General features: G+C 37.4%; 1 pseudogene; it reads left to right on the forward strand.

Moving 5' to 3' along the window:
• Positions 1-1,022: 1,022 nt before the first annotated feature.
• Positions 1,023-1,958, forward strand: LOC143645921 (olfactory receptor 5AN6-like; annotated as a pseudogene).
• The last annotated feature ends 10,465 nt before the right edge of the window (positions 1,959-12,423 follow it).

Genomic DNA, 12,423 nt, shown 5'->3' on the forward strand with positions numbered 1-12,423 from the left:
CGTGGCAGGCACTGTACATGCATGAATTAATGTAATCCAAACAACCCTTTGAGATAGGTTCTATCATTCCCATTTTACAGAAAATGCAACTTAGACACAAAGACATTAAATAACTTGTTCAGAATCATAGAGTTTGCAGGCAGCAGAGCCATAATCCAGAAAAGGTTTTCTGACATCTAATTCCATACTCCTACCTATTAACTTATATACAGGAGTTATCATTATATCAATAGCCTCACATTCCTATAACATCTCTAAAAGGTGTGTTCTGGTTTGCTAGCTGCTGAAATGCAACACACCAGAGATGGATTGGATTTTAATAAAAGGGGATTTATTTCATTAGTTCTTCAGAGGAAAGGCAGCTAATTTTCAACTGAGGCTCTTTCTTATGTGGGAAGGCACAGGGTGATCTCTGCTGACCTTCTCTTCAGACCTCTGGGTCCCAAAAACTTTCCCCATGATGATTTCTTCCTGCACCTTCAAAGGCCTGGGCTGAACTGTGAGTGCTGAGATGAGGTATGATGAGCTGCTTGGGCTGTGCTACATTGAACTCTCTCATTTAAGCACCAGCCAATTAAATCAAACATCATTTATTACAGCAGGCACACCTCCTAGCCAACTGCAGATGTAATGAGCAACAGATGAGGTTCATGTACCATTGGCTCATGTCCACAGCAACAGAACCAGGTACCTTCACCTGGCTATGTTGACAACTGAACTAATTAACACAAGGTGTTTTATAAATACCGTCATATTTTCTTTGTCTTTTTAAAAGCTGATGGGCTAAAAAAAAAAAAGCCTGTTGAGTTAATGATGAAGGTGTGGGAAAACTGATCCACAGAACCACTGGAGTTATTTGGGAGCAAAATAAACTGGGAATTTTCCTGTAAAATGGCTCAGCATTTCTCTTTTTTCTGTGTTCACTGTGAGTACAAAGTAATTTATTTCAATAGAAGTTGAAATGACAAGAACCAAGAGGTTCATTCCTTTCTTTCCTTACAGATCCGAGGATTGCCAATACAATGACAGAGGGAAGGAACAGTACAATTGCCAAGTTCATCCTCTTAAGATTCTCTGAATTCCCAAATCTCACTGTTGTCCTCTTTTCAATATTGCTAGGAATCTACTTCATGACATTGTCCTGAAATGTGAGCCTCATCACCCTAATCAGGATGGACTCCTACTTGCACACACCCATGTACATTTTCCTCAGTAAACTGTCCTTTCTAGACATCTGCTATGTTTCAACTATAGTCCCAAGAATGCTCTCAGACTTCTTCAAGAAACATAAATTCATGTCTTTTATGGGGTGCACTACGCAGTACTTCTTTTTCTCTAGCCTGGGCTTGACTGAGTGCTGTCTGCTGGCGGCCATGGCTTATGATCGATACTCTGCCATTTGCAATCCTCTGCTCTACACAGCCATCATGTCCCCCACCGTCTGTGTGCAGATGGTGGCAGGGTCATGTGCAACTGGGTTCTTTGGCTCATTTATCCAACTGTGTGCCTTTCTTCAGCTCCATCTCTGAGGGCTAAATGTCATTGACCATTTCTTATGTGACCTGCCCCAACTGCTGATCCTATTCTGCTCTGACACCTTTTCCTTTCAAGTCATGACCTCTGTGCTCACAGTCATTTTTGGACTTGCATATGTCCTGGTTATCATAATATCCTATGGTTACATCGTTAGCACTATTCTGAAGATCACTGCAGATGAAGTCAGGTCCAAGACGTTCAACACCTGTGCTTCTCATTTGACAGCAGTGACCCTCTTCTTTGTCTCAGCTATATTTGTTTATATGTATTCCAACTCTGGTGATTCCTTGAGCCAAAATAAAACAATCTCATACACTGTTATAATCCCTATAATAAATCCATTGATCTACAGCCTGAGGAACAAGGAAATGAAAGCTGCTCTAAACCAATAGAAGAAGAGAATCTTCTCTTCGTGTTACTGATTATGGGAATCATTTCATATGTACATATAGTGTAGGCAAAATTTCAAGTCAAATATTGATCTTAAACTGCCAGTTGTGGGCAGAATTACATGTTACATTTTTCTGATATAAACCTAAGATTGGCACAAGACCAGGTAAATACATGAAAAGGATCTGTGAGTTCAACATTAATACCGTACATCAATTTATCCTAAATAAATCAATAGGTCGAGAAATCTACAAATACTTTTGGAGCCAAATTTAGGGGTATGTCACTTGAACTTCAATTCTCTATCCCTATCTAGAATGGCAATGACCTCAGTGATCAAATATGCCAGTACTGGTCAAGGCTTCCAGAAGACTAGCAAGCATCCTCAAAACATCTCATTTTAGGTATGGCAGGAATTACCACTAGTAATGAAATATTTCTAAAAAATAATTTCTTGACTAATTAGGTTTTTTTTCACACAACATATTTTTTCACTTCTGGATATTGTAGATTAATTTCTTCATCTTTGGTCATATTCGAAGCAAGAAAACAACAGTCACATTAGGTGAAATATTTGTTAGCTTCACATCAAAATACATTTGTTGAAATAAGAACATGTTGCATGTGTGCAATATTTAAGGTTTCAGGTGACCAGGTGGCAAGACAGGCATTACTAGAGCATTTCTTGTAATTTCTACAATAACATCATTTTTGTTTCTGTCTTATCTACAACATGTAACCAGAAAAAGAAATAAGAACCTAGCTGTCTTCTGGTGAAGTGATATGTTCCATGATTTTGGCACCTCAAACAATGTCTTCATGTTACTTTTCTATTTGTGTGTTCAATAGAAAAAAGTCTCTATTAGGAAGTTGCTTTCCAAAAATCAACAAATGACAAGCGGATGGAAAAATTAGCTATAAGGAGAACTTCTGGGAGCATTAAAAAGTCTATATTTGGCTGTCTCCTTTGTAACTTTGGTAGGAACTATCAAAGGACATAAGGAAATACTGGAGAGCTGAGATTAAAAATACTGTTCTAGTATGCTAGCTGCCAGAAGGCAAAACACCAGAGATGGATTGGATTTTAATAAAAGGGGATTTATTTTATTAGTTCTTCAGAGGAAAGGCAGCTAACTTTCAACTGAGATTCTATCTTATGTCAGAAGGCACAGGGTGATCTCTGCTGGCCTTCTCTTCAGACCTCTGGGTTCCAAGAACTTTCCCCAGGGTGATTTTTTTCTGCATCTCCAAAGACCTGGGTTGAGTTGCAAGTGCTGAGATGAGATATGCTGAGCTGCTTGGCTGTGGTACGTTGAGCTCTCTCACTTAAGCACCAGCCAATTAAATCAAACATCATTCATTGCAGCAGGCATGCCTCCTAGCTGACTGCAGATGTAATGAGCAACAGATGAGGTTCACATACCATTGGCTGATGTCCACAGCCACAGAATTAGGCACCTTCACCTGGCCAAGTTGACACCTGAACCTAACTACCACAAATACCAACAAAGGAAAGACAGCTGAAACACAAAGTACAGTCTTGTTGTTCATTTTCTGATGGGATTGTGGTTTCCACAATCCTAGTCCAGATGTCAGGAATATTTTCATGAAATTCTTCTGGAATTAACATTTTGTTTTCAGAAGATTAAATACCAAAACCCCATTTGTGTTCACATAGTAAGAACTTAAAGCAAATCTTTTGGACAACCATAGATACTTCAGCTTGGGAGATCCTGTATATAAAACTTCATTTCCCTGGAGTAGAATCCAGACATGGAGCTTGGAAATGGAAGGCAAAGTTCCTTTGAAGAACAGCTGATTTACAGTTGTTGGATCGAATTTTGTAAAGATAAGTTAGATATGGGATTGTAAGCCTAGATTTCATCTAAGATCTTTTTCTGAACTAACATTTCTTAGTGACTCCATTCAAACTTCACTCAAATATAGCCTAAAGATCAAGAACCTCAACTATCATCTCCAGTAGGGATGAGGAAGAAAAACCACTCCCTAAGTCTTATTCATTTGCTTGGTTGGACACAATGTCTTATAGTTACAGATTATTAAGATCTCTGAAGAGACTTAAGTAGTGCTTGAAGTCAATCTTGCCACTGGCAAAAATACCTTATGATGTAAAATTTAAAATATCCTAAAATAAATTATGGAAAATGTAACTCTCAGAAAATTGTGATATGGCCTTTGAATCGGAGGGACCTGTCTCCATAGAGAAACAGCATCCCTTTTATTCTGACTTTCAAAACATCTGTGGATATGGATATGCAGGACACATGTCCCTTGAAGAAATTTCTCATGAATGACAAAGGCTCAGAGATTAATTAGTCATGTTAGAAGTTCATAAATTAACAAATAACCCCTGAATAGTACAATTTGTTTCTATTTTTGTAACTATTTATGCTTAGAATTTTTGACTTGGTGATATTTTTAAAGGAGTAAGTATAATTTGTATCATGTATTACTAAAGAAAAATGATCTACATCTATTAAATATTTTATGGGTTTCTAGGTTGCTTCATGATCTTAGCACCAAGACTGGAACTGGAAGCATTCTGGAATATGGAGTGCTCAATCTTATGTTCTAAGGGGTTGTATTTTTTCTTGTTGTGCTATCACAACAGAATGGGACAAGATAGCTTCTGGATGCAGGTGGGAGTCCATCCTGATTAAGGTGATCAGGCTGATGTTCCAGGACATTTATGGATGCCAAGGAAAGGCTAAAGAAATCTTAACCAGATGATTTGTTGTTCTTTTCAGCACTATCTCAATTATTGTATTTTCAAATTTGGGAAATATATATATTGTATCTAATTTTGCATAAGTGCTCCTAATACATTATTTTTGGTAAATGAAGGTAGTAAAATGGGGTTTGGAGCAGGTCCCTAATTTTCCTAAATTGAGACATATTCAGAGGAGTGGATCAGTTGATTGCTATTTCTAAAGCATAGATGCGTGGAAAAGATTAGTATTCACTGGACATGTAGGGAGCTGTTAGACCTGATTTCATCTGAAGTCATGACCAGTGTCTCCTCTGTAATTTCAAGAGCTGCTAACATTTAATGAGTCATTTTTATGGAAAGAATAATATTTATAGAATTATACTTTCCAGGAGGTTCTGGAGTATGCATTAAATATATCCATAATTCAACACCTTTTCTAAAACCATTAGGACTCAGTCTAACAGAAATTAACTGTTTGAGAAAATAAGCCAAGTATTTGCTATAACCAACTGTGGACAAATGAATCATCATTGGAAATCCTGCCTGACAGTATTTGAAAGTTATGACACATATTCAGCCCCATTTTAGTCAGCCATTCAGATATTTTTAAAAAAGAAATATCATTTTGTCAGCAATTTTTCTTGGCTCTCAACACATGTCCTATTTTGAGTTTATGTCTTGGCTTAAAGTAGAAAGCTAAAGGCAAAGACTTACTGAGTTCATATGAATAACTACTGTTTCAGTTAACTTAGGCATAGTTATATCAGTGTTGAAATCCAGAGAAATATGCTTCCCAAGACAGAAACTTACAATGATTTCTTTAAGATAGAATGAATATAAAAAGCAGATCATAAGAAAGGATTATCTTCTTATATTCATGTAAAAGAAAACCCTCTGGTAGGGACACCTACAATTTTGGAGTCATTTGACACAAGTCATTTGATGTGGTACATGTATTTCAAGCCTGCTAATATACACACCACAGGGAAGAAGTTCCTGATATTGGCACACCAAGTGGTTCATTGGGGTACAGTTCACTCCCTATGATGTTGTTTATTCTCAGAGAAGAAAAATAATCTTCTAGATAGTTTTGCCTGGAAAAACAAATATTAAAAAGAAATTTCCAAGGAATCAAGGCAAGATGGCCACTTATCAATGTGAGTGATTTAGTTTGTCCTCCAGAACACCTACCAAATAGCCAGAAACAGTACGGAAGAGCTCCTGGGGCCATGTCAGTGACTGGACGCACAGCATACCCTAGTCTGAACCAGCTGGACCGGCTGCAAGACCCCCCAAGAACCATGAGTTTCCCAAGCCCTGGTGGCCAGCACCCCTCCTTCACAGGCTGCTTCCCGGAGGGGAAAAGAAAGAGACTTTCCCAGCAGCAGAGGCTGAGCCCAACCAAACACCAATTGTAGAATTAATTAACAAAGTCTAACAACTAAAAATAGGCCCCCAGGTCAAGTGAACCTGGTCAAAGCGGAGGTCACTCATTTTTGCCCTGGTGCCAAGGGGGCAAAGCTGATGGAAAAAGAAATAAAAAAGGAAACAGAAGTTTTTGTGGCTGTGTTTCTACAAAGGCTTGACTGCCTTTGGATACAGCGGCAGGGCTTCTCAGGCTGCAACTGCCCCAGGCATAGGCAGAAACAAGCTCCTTTCAGGGTTTGTCTGGAACCTGTGCCTTCCCCAGGGAAGGGGTGAAGCCCAACTCAGGGGGAATCCCTCCATCAAGGGGTTCAGACACCAGGGCTTGGTAATTTGAAGCCATTAAAACCAGTCTACAATCTCTTCTCTGTCTCCACCACAGCCCCAGCATGGAGAGTCTGCCAAAGTTAAAGGTACTGCATCATCTTATGCTGGCAGAACCTATAGGCAGACAAGTGCCACATACTTATCAGAATAAGGAAAACAGAGCCCAGAGATTTTACATGAAAGTCTTTCAACCTGCTCGGCCTCATCCTCAGGAAAAAGTGACATTGGTGACTCTCTCCTCCTGAAAGGAGGCCAATTTGGTCTGGGAAAATCCAGCTGGGGTCTATAATACCTAAGTACACCCTACTAAGGGTTGGGAGAAAAAGGCACCACACAAGCAGGGCAAGAAACAAGAAAACAAGAACTGAAAAATTCTCCTGTGTTAAACAAAACCTAAGCTAGAGGTCCAGAAAAAACTGAACTGAATGTCAAAGAACAGAGAGACAACAAATTCACCCAGCAAGAAAACCCTAGATAAAAGAAATGAAAGCAATCTCCAGGTAATTAAATGCCTAGATATCAGCAAAAAATAACAAATCACAATAGGAAAATAGAAGATAAGGCACAGTCAAAGGAAAAACCCAGCAATTTAAATGAGATACAGGAGTTGAAAGAATTAATTCAGAATATACGAACAGATATGAAAATCCTCAAAAAAGAAGAAAGGGCAAACAGCAAGGAATTAACCATCCACTTGGAAGAACTAGAGAAAGAACAGCAAACTAACCCCAAAGCAAGCAAAAGAAAAGAAACAATGAAGATTAGAGCAGAAATAAATCAAACTTAGAAGTGGAAAAAAATAGAGAAAATCAATAAAACCAGAAGTTGGTTTTATGAAAAATTAATAAGATTGATGGACTGTTAGCAAGATTGACAAAAAGAAGAAGCAGCAAATAAATAAGACCAGAAATGGAAGAGGTGACATAACCACTGACTGCACAGAAATAAAGAAGTAATGACAGGATACTATGAATAACTTTCTGCTAATAAATACAACAATGTAGATGAAATGGACAACTTCCTAGAAAGGCGTGAACAACTAACTTTGACTCGAGAAGAAATAGATGACCTCAACAAACCAATCACAAGAAAAGAAATTGAATTAGTCATTAAGAAGCTCCCCAAAAAGAAAAGACCAGGACCAGATGGTTTCACATGTGAATTTTAACAAACATTCCAATAAGAATTAGTACCAATGTTGCTCAAACTCTTCAAAAAAATTGAAGAGGAGGGAAAGATACCTCATTCTATGAAACCAACATTACCCTCATACCAAAGCCAGACAAAGATATTACAAAAAAGCAAACAATAGGCCAATCTCTCTAATGAATATAGATGCAAAAATGCTCAACAAAATTCTAGAAAATCGAATCCAGGAACACATTAAAAGAATTATACGCAATAACCAAGTAGGATTCATCCCAGGCATGCAAGGATAGTTCAACATAAGAAAATCAACTACTGTAATACACCATATCAACAAATCAAAGCAGAAAAAACACATAATCATCTCAATTGATGCAGAAAAGGCATTTGACAAATTTCAACATCCTTTCTTGTTGAAAACACTTCAAAGGATAGAAATAGAAGGGAACTTCCTAGAATGCTAAAGGGAATATATGAAAAACTCACAGCTAATATCATCCACAATGGGGAAAAACTGAAAACTTTCCCCCTAAGATCAGGAACAAGACAAGGATGTCTACTATCACCATTTTTATTCAACATTGTGTTGGAAGTTTTAGTCAGAGCAATTAGACCAGAAAAAGAAATACAAGGCATCTAAATTGGAAAGGAAGAAGTAAAACTCTCACTGTTTGCAGATGATATAATACTATATGTTGAAAACATTGAAAAACCCACAGCAAAACTACTAGAGCTAATAAACGAGTACAGCAAAGTGGAAGGGTACAAGATCAACACTCAAAAATCTGTACTGTTTCTATACACTAGTAATGAACAATCTGAGGGGTAAATCAAGAAACGAATTTCATCTACAATTGCAACGAAAAGAATAAAATATTTAGGAATAAATTTAACTAAAAAGACAAAAGGCCTATACAAAGGAAACTACAAGGAATTGTTAAAAGAAATCACAGAAGACCTAAACAGATGGAAGGGCATACCATGTGCATAGATTGGGAGACTAAATATAATTTTCAATTCTACCTAAATTGATTTACAGATTCAATGCAATATCAATTAAAATCTCAACAACTTACTTTTCAGAAATAGAAAAACTAATAACCAAATTTATCTGGAAGGGTAGGGTGCCCTGAATAGCTAAAAGTATCCTAAGGAAAAAAAAAATGAAGTCGAAGGTCTCACACTACCTGACATTAAGGCATATGATGAAGCTATAGTGGTCAAAACAGTATGGTACTGGCATAAAGATAGATGTATTGACCAATGGAATTGAATAGACTGTTCAGATATGGACCCCCTCATCTATGGACATTTGATCTTTGATAAGGCAGTCAAGCCAGCTCATCTGGGACAGAACAGTCTCTTCAATAAATGGTGCCTAGAGAACTGGATATCCATATGCAAAAGAATGAAAGAGGATCCATATCTCACACCCTATACAAAAGTTAACTCAAAATGGATCAAACACCTAGACATTAGATCTAAGACTACAAAACTGTTAGAAGAAAATGTAGGGAAATATTTTAGAAATCTTATATTTGGAGGCAGTTTTATAGACCTTACACCCAAAGCAAAAGCTTTGAAGAAAGAAAGAAAGAAATGGAAACTCCTCAAAATTAATCATTTCTGTGCATCAAAGAACTTCATGAAGAAAGTAAAAAGACAGCCTACACAATGAGAGATGATATTTGGATTTGACATATCAGATAAAGTTCTAATATCCAGAATTTATAAAGAAATTGTTCAACTCAACAATGAAAAGACATCCAATCCAATTGCAAAATGGGCAAAAGACTTGAACAGACACTTCTCAGAAGAGGAAATACAAATGACCAAAAGGCACATGAAGAGATGCTCAACTTCCCTGGCCACTAGAAAAATGCAAATCAAGACCACAATGAGATATCATCTCACACCCATCAGAATGGCCATTATCAGTATAACAGAAAATGGCAAGTGCTGGAGAGTATATGGAGAAAGAGGCACACTTATCCACTGTTGTTGTGAATGTGAAATGGTACAACCACTGTGGAAGGCAGTTTGGCGGTTCCTCAAAAAGCTAAATACAGAAATGCCATATGACCCAGCAATAACATTGTTAGGTATCTACTCAAAGGACCTGAGGGAAAGGACACAAATGGACATTTGCACACCAATGTTTATAGCAGCGTTATTTACAATTGCAAAGAGATGGAAACAGCCAAAATGTCCATCAACAGATGAGTTGCTAAACAAACTGTGGTATATACATATGATGGAATATTAAGCAGCTGTAAGACAGAATAAAGTTATGAAGTATGTAACAACATGGATGGAGCTTAAGGACATTATGCTGAGTGAGATTAGCCAAAAACAAAAGGACAAATATTGTATGGTCTCACTGATATGGACTGACATTAGTGAATAAACTTGGAATATTTCATTGGTAACAGAGACCATCAAGAGATAGAAATAGGGTAAGATATTGGGTAATTGGAGCTGAAGGGATACAGATTGTGCAACAGGACTGAACATAAAAACTCAGAAATGGACAGCACAATACGACCTAACTCTAATACAATTATGTTAAAACACTGAATGAAGCTGAATGTGAGGATGATAGAGGGAGGAGGGCTGGGACACAAATGAAATCAGAAAGGAAGATAGACGATAAAGATTGAGATGGTATAATCTAGGAATTCCTAGAGTGTATAATGATAGTGACTAAATGTACAAACTTTAAAAACGTTTTTGCATGAAGAAGAACAATGAATGTCATTACTACAGGGTGCTGAAAATAAATGGTAATTAATACTTAAAACTTTCAACTTATGTGTGAAGCTAAAGCAAAAAAAGTTTATTTGGTACAAAATTTATATTTTGACTAGTGCATTTCCTAATATAACTTATGTAGATATCTTGGTTGAACACCATAAGTACATGGAACCTTGGGTAGGACATGAGATTTTGTTGGTTTGTCCAAAGTGATGCCCCGATGAATCCCAGAGTGATTTGATCAGTGAGTGGAAAAGTATTTGCAAAGTCCCCTTCAAGGAATGGTGAGAAAGGGGAAAATTCAACCTCCCCAAGTTGAATTCTTGATATTCTCACAAGCAGTGTGGACAACCAAACCTATAGACTGAGCCCCCAGTCTTGGGGTTTGTTCATATGAAACTTAACCCCACAAAGGATAGATCAAGCCTAATTAAATTTAGGCCTAAGAGTCATTCCAAAGAGAGCCTCTTTTTTTGCTCAGATGTGGCCTCTCTCTCCAGCCAACACAACAAGCAAACTCACCACCACCCTCCCGTCTACATGGGACATGACTTCCAGGAGTGTGGACCTTCCTGGCAATGTGGGACAGAAATCCTAGAATGAGCTGAAACTCAGCATCACGGAATTAAGAAAACTTTCTCAACCAAAAGGGGGAAGAGTGAAATGAGACAAATAGTCAATGGCTGAGAGATTCCAAACAGAGTTGAGAGGTTATCCTGGAGGTTATTCTTAAACATTAAGTAGATATCACCTTGTTATTAAAGATGTAATGGAGAGGTTGGAGGGAACTGCCTGAAAATGTAAAGCTGTGCTCCAGTAACCATGTTTCTTGATGATGATTATTTAATGATATAGCTTTCACAATGTGACTGTGTGATTGTGAAAACCTTGTGTCTGATGCTCCTTTTATCTACCTTGTCAACGGATAAGTAGAACATATGGAATAAAAATAAATAATAGGGAGAACAAATGTTAAAATAAAAAAAAATCCCTACTTGCACATGTATTCCAATTGTAGATTTCTTCCTAATCCTTACAGAAAACTAAATATATATGACCTGACTGAGAGTGGAGAGGGGAGATCTAAATATTTCCTTTTTTGGCTGGATCTGAAACAGTGAGATAGGGACTAACACATCTTGCACAAACACCCATTTTAACTATCACTGCTCAGCCAATAAAACTTCTCTCTCTAAGAGTAAAGGGTTAGAGTAGGATTATACATTATACGAAAATGTTTGATTGGTCAGGCAATAATATGCATTTAAACAGTCAGAGCAAACGTTCCCTTATGAAATTTTCTTCCTAAGAGAAGCATGAAAAGGCTTAAACATTCTCAAATTGGTATTCTTTGCAAGATGCTAGAGGATATTGCATCTTTAAAGGAAACAGAAAGAGATAAGTCAAGGTTAGTTTAAGATAAAACACAAAGTTGCTGAAAGTTTTTATATGATTGAAGTGGTGAAAGGCAAATGAGATATTCTATTAAACTAAACCTTGAATTAGAGAACTGCCCTGAGATCTTTCCTAAGAATTCAGCGGGAAAGTATAAAGAGAGGGTTAATATTAGCCAAATGATGACGCATCCAATAGATCCAATATAATATCATGGGAAGTTCAAAAGCAACAATGAAACAGATGAAGACAAAAGATTTTAAGAAATGTAATGTCTGAACTAAAGAAAGAATATTGAAAACTTCATTTTAACCAAGAAATTTGTTAAAATGGATTCTAGTCCAAATTTCAAGAGGATTTTTTGGAAAGAGAGAGTGGAAGGAACTTTGTAAAATAATAATGTTCCTCTTAGAGAATAAAGGTTAGCAAAAATGAAACATTTTGCAAGAATAGTTAAGAAATGGCTGATCAATGGGCCAGGTGGCAGCATAGAGAGATGTGGGATTTAGTTCATCCTCTAGGGCAGCAAATCAATAGCCAGGAATTGTTTGGAACAACTATTTCAGGGACTTCCATGACCATACACACAGCATATACCAGTCTGGAATGGGTTGAACAGCCAAGATCCCAGTGCACATGGCTGGTGCCCCTCCTCCACTTGCATGGCAGGCTGTTTTGGAGTCACTTCTCTAAGAAAAAGTAAGCAGCCTCTACTAGGA

This window comes from Tamandua tetradactyla, chromosome 9 (genome assembly GCF_023851605.1).
Source record: "Tamandua tetradactyla isolate mTamTet1 chromosome 9, mTamTet1.pri, whole genome shotgun sequence".
NCBI lineage: Eukaryota > Metazoa > Chordata > Mammalia > Pilosa > Myrmecophagidae > Tamandua > Tamandua tetradactyla.